The sequence below is a fragment of the Neopsephotus bourkii genome, unplaced genomic scaffold (assembly GCF_033783945.1).
Source record: "Neopsephotus bourkii isolate Nb327-2 ecotype Australia unplaced genomic scaffold, CSIRO-AGI_Nbou_v1 NB_1183, whole genome shotgun sequence".
Classification (NCBI taxonomy): Eukaryota; Metazoa; Chordata; class Aves; order Psittaciformes; family Psittacidae; genus Neopsephotus; species Neopsephotus bourkii.
The window spans coordinates 3281972-3289541 of record NW_026901668.1 but is presented as its reverse complement, the minus strand read 5'-3'; the positions used below and the strand labels follow the sequence as shown (position 1 = coordinate 3289541).

At 40.9% G+C, this 7570-nt stretch overlaps 1 long non-coding RNA gene across 1 annotated transcript; it reads right to left on the bottom strand.

Moving 5' to 3' along the window:
- Positions 1-852: 852 nt before the first annotated feature.
- LOC133218029 (uncharacterized) lies at positions 853-2088 on the bottom strand. The gene is made up of 2 exons (XR_009727036.1): positions 1951-2088; positions 853-1259 (listed from the first exon to the last, which is right to left on the bottom strand). It is a non-coding gene; the product is annotated as an uncharacterized LOC133218029 (long non-coding RNA).
- Positions 2089-7570: the final 5482 nt, after the last annotated feature.

Genomic DNA, 7570 nt, shown 5'->3' with positions numbered 1-7570 from the left:
TTATAAAGTAGACATAGAGGAATTATTTTGTTTGGCAACTGTCTTATTTAACAAGCAGAAAAGTTGGGCAACTTCTTAGAAGCCAAAAGTAGATGTTTGCTCTCTTGTGCTGCTCACTAAATACTGTCTGCTTGTGCTTTGACTCAAAGGATGTCACTGGATGTTGTTTTCTATGGTAAAAAACAAGTCAGTGCTACTGCAACTTATACATCTGCTGGAGTTTTAATGAGGTGTGTGTTAATCAAGATTTCTTGAACTCTAACAAGTCACTCGAAATGCCTGTGATTGCTTTAGGCTCTTCCAGGCCAGTAGGACAACAATGTGGATCAGCACTGCCTGCAGAGAGGAAGGACAATTGTGTAATTAAGGTCCAGGGCTCGGATACACATTTGATGGATATCCTTTCCCAACTGATTTTCTTTGTAGTCAATAAAGGAAGTGATGACATAGCTTTGGGCTACTTTAGACCTTTGCAAGATGTTTGAATAACATATGCCCTAGAAACAGCCATTTCATCAAATTGTATTTCCTACAACAACCCTTCTATAGAAAGACGTCCGAGAAGGGTATCAACAATTGACACCAAACAGTTATAATACAGTGGGATGGACAGGAGTATAAGAGTAATAAGTACTCTCTTTCATTCTCCCCTAAATTCAAATTCAGCTCAAATTCAAAAGGTCAGTCACAGGATATTATCATAGTTGCAGTCAGACAAGGAGCTATGTGGAAGGTGCTCTGCCTCCAGGCATCCAGACTGCAGTCAGGTTGTCAATCTACTGCAGTAGGAGCAGTACACAGTTCAGGCTGTAGCATACAGCCTATCTTGAGATATTCTCTACTTCATAGGAATTTTCTAACAACATTCCAATTTAATCACATCTATCAGACCTGAAGTTATTTACAGGATGTTTATAGACCGTGGCAGGCAGGAAGTCAGACTAGATGATCACAGTAGTCATATAATAGCAAAAAATTCAAAACAAGTTAGAAGCCAGAGATTGTGCATTTGTTTTAGAGACAATAGATCTTTTCCAGCTGCAGAGACTTTAGCAAAGGTGAAAGGAGAAAAACTTGGGTGATGTCAGTTACAGGGAAATAAAGTACCTTCTCTTCTGCACTGGAGATGCAGCTGTATGACTTCAAAGATAATGCCCCTTTCCAGCAGATCATTGTTGCCTCACAGAAATCACAGCAGCAGACTTACTGTCATCATAGGCTGCTACAAGCTGCTCAAGCAGCACACTTTCTAGCTTCACCTGATATAAGGAAAGCAAGTGCCTGGAAAACATAGGGTTAAAAGACTTTTAACTTAGGTCTAAGACAGAGAACAATGTTTGTGTTGTAAGCCTGTGGTGTGATAACAGAATTTAGTAGTCTTACTAACAAGAGTGAATTATTTCTTTCCATCCTTCTAATGAATGAAGGATTTCTTACCATCCTCCTAATTACCAGTTAATTTAGAGACAGTGACTCCCAAGCATCTGCTAGCTTGGGATACTCCTTGTCTGCCCATCCTGTTCTGCTTGCAATTAATTTTGTATGGTCACACTGTTCTAAATCTTTGCCAGCTATCAGAAACTTCCAGATACGGTTGGTTTCAGCAAATCTGTGATTACTGGGGCACCCAACTGTGCCAAAGGTGAAAAGCGCATCCTGAGGAAGACTGCTTAATTCATCTTGAAGACCCCTGCCCCCAACCATCTGAGGGCAGTGTGCAAGAACCAAAAGGGAGGAGACTTATGATAATGAGTACCTAAACTAATTGTAATATCCCCCCTGCAGAACTCCCAGGAATCTAATGAATATGCATGTTTGTGTGTAATAAATATCTGCTTGCTTAACCCCTCGGTGTGCAAGTTAGAAGGAAAGATCCCCCTTGCACCCGGTGCTGTAATAAACATACCTGCTTTATAACAGAGTTGTAGAGTTTGATTTCGTGCTTCACACCTACCCCAGCATTCCCGTGCTCTAATTGCATCTGCTGTCTGCAGAGAGGAAACGACAAAGCATGATCTCCCTTGATTCAGTTTTGAGGATTCCAGAAGTCTTCCAGCCTCTTGTGTTTTTAGCGAGTTTAGACTTTGCTTTACAGTATCACAGTATGTTAGAGATTGGAAGGGACCTCAAAAGATCATCTAGTCCAATCCCCCTGCCGGAGCAGGAACACCTAGATAAGGTTACACAGGAACGTGTCCAGGCGGGTTTTGAATGTCTCCAGAGAAGGAGATTCCACAACCTCCCTGGGCAGCCTGTTCCAGTGTTCTGTCACCCTCACTGAGAAGAAGTTTCTTCTCAAGTTTAAGTGGAACCTCTTGTGTTCCAGTTTGCACCCACTGCCCCTTGTCCTTTCATTGTTTGCCACTGAGAAGAGCCTGGCTCCATCCTCGTGACACTCCCCCTTTATATATGCTTTACATAGAACCTACTTGTTAAGGAGATAAAATTTGCTATCACAGGCTAGGGTAGAGACTTGGGCATGTTCTTCTGCCATTATGAAGAGAAGCAAGTGTTTTGTTGGTCAGATCACTGCTGCAGAAGGGAGGAAGGGACAAGCTACAGCAGTCTTCTGAACAGTTTTGTTCTGTCATTGCCGGGACTTGCAGCAGAGGTATTACTACACATTGACAAGTGCTAGAAACTTGCTAGTCTCTATCTTCAGATTAATTTGACCCTTGCGATTAATAAGCAAGCATACCTTTAACCCACTCCCTCTTCTGTGGTTGTAACTAATTCAACTCCATGCTGCTATCTAGGCACATGCAGTGACAAGTTTGTCTCCACATACTTCAGTGGCCCATGAAGCATTAATTAGTTACTAATCTCCAGCTGCACCAGTGTCTAACACAAGGAGCAGATGTGGAAGGGGCCACAGGTCTAGCACTTTATATACCCTTTTACAGACCTGAAAATACAGAAGCCATCTCTGAAAGCCAGGAGAGAGCATGCCATACTACAAACAAAATGCTCCAGAAAAAGAACGTAATATCCTCCCAGTGTCAGATACAGCATAAACAGGCTCAAGTCACCATGACCAGCTGTAGGGAACAGAGTTTCTTGAAGGACTAAGCAGTTTCTATTCCTGTGTCTCTACTTCCCCAGCAGCAAAATCATTAGCTTTCTGTCAGAACTACAGCAAGAGACCAGTATTGTTCATAGTTTTCAGCATCCATCAGCTATGGAACAATGCTTTTAAACCAAGCCCACAGATATCTTTCCTAGTCAGCAGTGAGACTGTCTGTGCCACTGGACTGAACCCAGTAAATAGAAAACACCTTATCTTAGCATTTTGTCTTTGTATCACAACATGTTGACCCACAACCTGAGCTTTTATTGCACAGTTCATCCATTCTGGCACAGTAAAGCCTTCATGAAAAGTTCCAAAGGGACTTGGTGGAAAAACATAAAAAGTCCATGTTTTAGAGGGAAAACGGAAAAGCACAGTTAATGAACAATAAGTTCAAAACTCTTTGCTGCTCAGCTTTTCCATCTATTATAATTCCAAGCTCTCATATTGAGCTCAGTATCATTCAAAAGCAAGCAGAATGAGAAAAAAGAAAACAGCAAGAGACCCATTCTATGAACTTTTTGCATTCAATCCCACACAAAAATCCCTACCTCCCACTGTAGCTTAAGAAAAAGATTTATAGAAGACTGCCTAGGATAATCAATGACCTAGGAATGATTTACACAGCTGGCAATTAAGCAGCCTATGACTTTATTTGACATGACAGCAGAGAGCTATGCCAAAGTTTACCAAATCTAAAGCAGCTTGGAAAGTATGGCTCGAAATAGACTAGTTGCTATCTCCTCCACTATAAAAACTAGCAGCAGACATGCACAAAAAGCAGCACATAGCAGCTCTTCATAAGATGTGTGGATATGAAAAATCATTCCTTTGGAGTGTGGCAGATTCACTAGGTAATTGAAGAAGAAAGAGTTAACCAATGACTGTTAAACAAAAGACCTTAAACTGCTGTCAGAATAAAGAACACACCACTGCAATGCTCAAATTACTCATCTTCAACTTGTTCTGGCTACACCTGGAGACAGGATGCTGCAGTAGGCAGTATTTAGCCTGATTCAGTTCAGCTGTGCTTATGAGCGGCTATCCTGTAATCAGGCTTATTTCAGTTCAGAAAAAGATATATTGTATATTCAGCTTTTCTTCTTAAGAACTTGGAAAACAGATGTAGCTCTGCAGATAACTGTACAATGCCCTTCAACAAAGTAAGATGCAAGAGTAGCATGGCCTATGAAAGAGTTAAAGAGCTGCCTCTCAGCTTAAATGAGCAAGGTCTTACCAGAGTGAGGCAGGGCTCTAGATTTTAAGTGACCAAGGACAAGGCAGAGAGAGGGATGACAAATAGTTACTAACAGAGTTTACAGATGACAAACTAGGGGAGTCTTAAGTGAATAAAAAGGAAATTATTTGTCCTGAGTCAGGTGTTCTGTGCCCCAATTAAGCAAGAGACTCCAGATCTCTAGTCACATCTTCCATCATAGTGGCTGCAGATTAAAACCCCAAATCCTGTTTTGAATAGTGTAGTTTCTTATGCCCCAGATTTCACAACTCCGCTCAAACATTACAGCATGTGTTTCTGCTAGTCTTGTGAACTCAGCAAGAAGAGACCTTGCCTCCTCCTCCTCCCTCCTCAAAGAAAAAGAAAGTTACAGAGCATCATACAGAAAGTTACTCCAGCCAGGCAAGCTAGTTATTGATGTTTCAGTATCAGAAGTGAAGCCATTTCCTCCCAAAGAATTATCAGTTGCAACCTGAAAAATACTGTGCCTGTAGGACTACTCATGGTGTCCTACCTCCAGCACAGTACCAATTTCAGCTGTTTCTTGCATATTCCTCTACTACTCCCTCTCCGCCCCCAATCTCAAAAAAGGTATCTTACTACGTGAAATAATAACCAATTTTCTCTATTTTTCCTGGTAAATCAGTTCACCATCATTCTTTGCTGCTATGGAAATGGACCTATTCTGTCAGAGCTATTTTCTTACAATAGCAAGAAAACCTGCTAACCTGGTATCATCTGAAGCAGTGAGTGCTGCTGGAAATGAAACAAATTTTGAGCACAAGTACCCATTCCAGTGGTCTCACAAACAGGATTTTTCCATCTCCTGCTCTTAATCTCTCCCATAGGCTGTACTCCTTTTCCTAGGGTGTGCTAGAGTATCACACTAGCTGAACTCCTGCAGCAGAGTCCTGAGAAAGTCTTGTAAGAGAGACCAACAAGGTGGAGCTGGACTGCAATTCTTAAAACACAAAACAACCACTTTTCATTGGAAGAGCTACAAGACTGTATTTGTCCTTAAAAGTTCTTTGATCAGAAACCCAGAGATCCGTCAAATCACAATACAAAAACAAATGCTGTGAACAGTTAGAGCAGGAAGAGCTCAGTTAGCAGGAATGCTAGGCTCCGGATATCTAATTCTTTGATCTTTCCACTTTACCTTTTAGGAACTGAAGGAAATCTCTACCCTTGTAGGCAGAGAGTGTGGCACAAGTATGGGGGTACAGCAGCCACTTATTTTATTGTAACAACCCTCACGTCAAACTAGATTAAATGAAGGCTTGGCTGCAGTGTTCAAGATGGTTCTTCCTCTCAGTCTTAATTATACCTGGCCTTGAAGAAGGAATCCAAAATTGGTATGGGTGTCAGGGTTTTCTATCCTCATCCTTCCTGACAACAGCTTGCTTTCTCTTTGAGCTTATGCATCACTGTCCCTTTGCTCAGGTGGCCCTGTTTTTCCTCTATTCACACTGCTGTATCCCACAAAATATCCAAGCCCTCTGTTGGTTAAGCACTGCACTGTGTCCCAGAACGACCCTTTCCAAATACTTTCCCCTTAAGTCATCCAGCAAAATACAGAGAGTGCTTGTTACAATACCGCTCCACCCAGAGCACTAGCTAGGTCTTCCTTCTGCTGTGGAGCAGTCTGTCTGAAAGCCTTCTCCAGTAAAATTCCTACTCCGGGAACGGAAAATTTCAGGCACAAACTGTCATAACGTTACAGTGAAAGGAAGGCAGAGGAGACGAACAGAACCTGAAGCACCATCCTGGAAACCCTGACCCTCAATGTAGAGTTTTGCCAGAACACACTTGTCACAAAAATGTTATTTTGGGGCAAGTCAACATCACCCTAGTTTTCTGTCACAGCTCAGACTAATCTAAGAATATTACCTGTTCTGTCTTTTTAAATGCCTTTGGGCTTTTGTTTATCACATTACAGAAACACTTGCAGAGCTGAAGCTTCTTGTATTTGCTTTTAAGCCCAGCATTTAAAATGATTATAACCAATTTACGTTAGGAGAATCAGCATTAAAGGAGACCGTTTCTTGGATACTGATCCTCTCCTTCCTCTGCCTTGCGCTGTAAAAGTTAACTCAATGTTGTCTGTTCAGCTTATTTTAAATTATGCTGACCAAACCCTGTTACATATAAAGTGATAGTAGAGAGATTTAAAAGAAGCATTTGAACATAAAAAAAAAAAAACAAACTTTTTTTCAATACAATGTTTAGCATTTATCAGAAATAACAGAAAAAAACAAAACCACATGACTCCTTAGTACCTTTTTATCAGCACCAGGAAACAAGCCACCTACTTTGCAAATAGTTTGAGAACAACTGAATTCATGGCATAGTTTAACCCAGCCAAGTTATCTTTAAAGTACACTGTGCAGTTATGGAATCAGAATCTTAGCTTACATTTACTATTTAGGGGTGGTTATATATTAACAGTTCTGGCATCTCCCTTCTTTCATCGTCTCAAAAAGAACCTCCTTTCTGCCAGGCCTACACAAACCCCTTGAGAAGGCAGTTCACACTCCAGATCTACTGAGACCTTGGAAAAAATGACAACAACATGCAAGAAAAATCCCAACATTAGCTGCTCTTTTTACAAGTGCCCAAATGTATTATGTGAAGCCTTAAGCAGCTGTCAGGAAGGAACATTTAAAACCATTACCTGAAAATACTGTTAAAACCATAAAAAAAACCACAAAAACCAAACAACCTCAAGAGATAAACACACTTCATGTCAAAATTTCAGTATAAGCCTGTTTTTCTGTCCTCCAAAAGCATAGTAAGTTTCTGATCTGCTAGCTCATGACACAGGCTTTTTCTTGGAAACCCATTTTTACTGTATTTGCCAATGGTAGCTTGTACAAGAACGGAATTATTTCGTGCATCATGTGCTGCCTAACTGGAAGGGCAAGTTTTCTACTGCTTACTAAAACAATACCGTAAGATGGTGCATAGGCTCCATGTCTCAATGGAATGAGTTTTCTAGTAGCCACAGTATACTATCACTTCAGTAAAATAAAGACCAATTTAAATATTACTATATCAGTTGTTAGGCATATCAACTGTCACAGAACAGCTCTATTTAAAGAAAGGCTCAAGCAGACACACCAGTAGCCACAGGTTCATCACACTCAGGTGTTCCACATGCACTAGCATTAGAACAGGAGATAGCTAGTAGGTCATACATATGAAGTTAACATTGATAGCAGATGAGTTCTTGGGGGACAGTAATTTTCCTTGCTTTTGTGTAATCT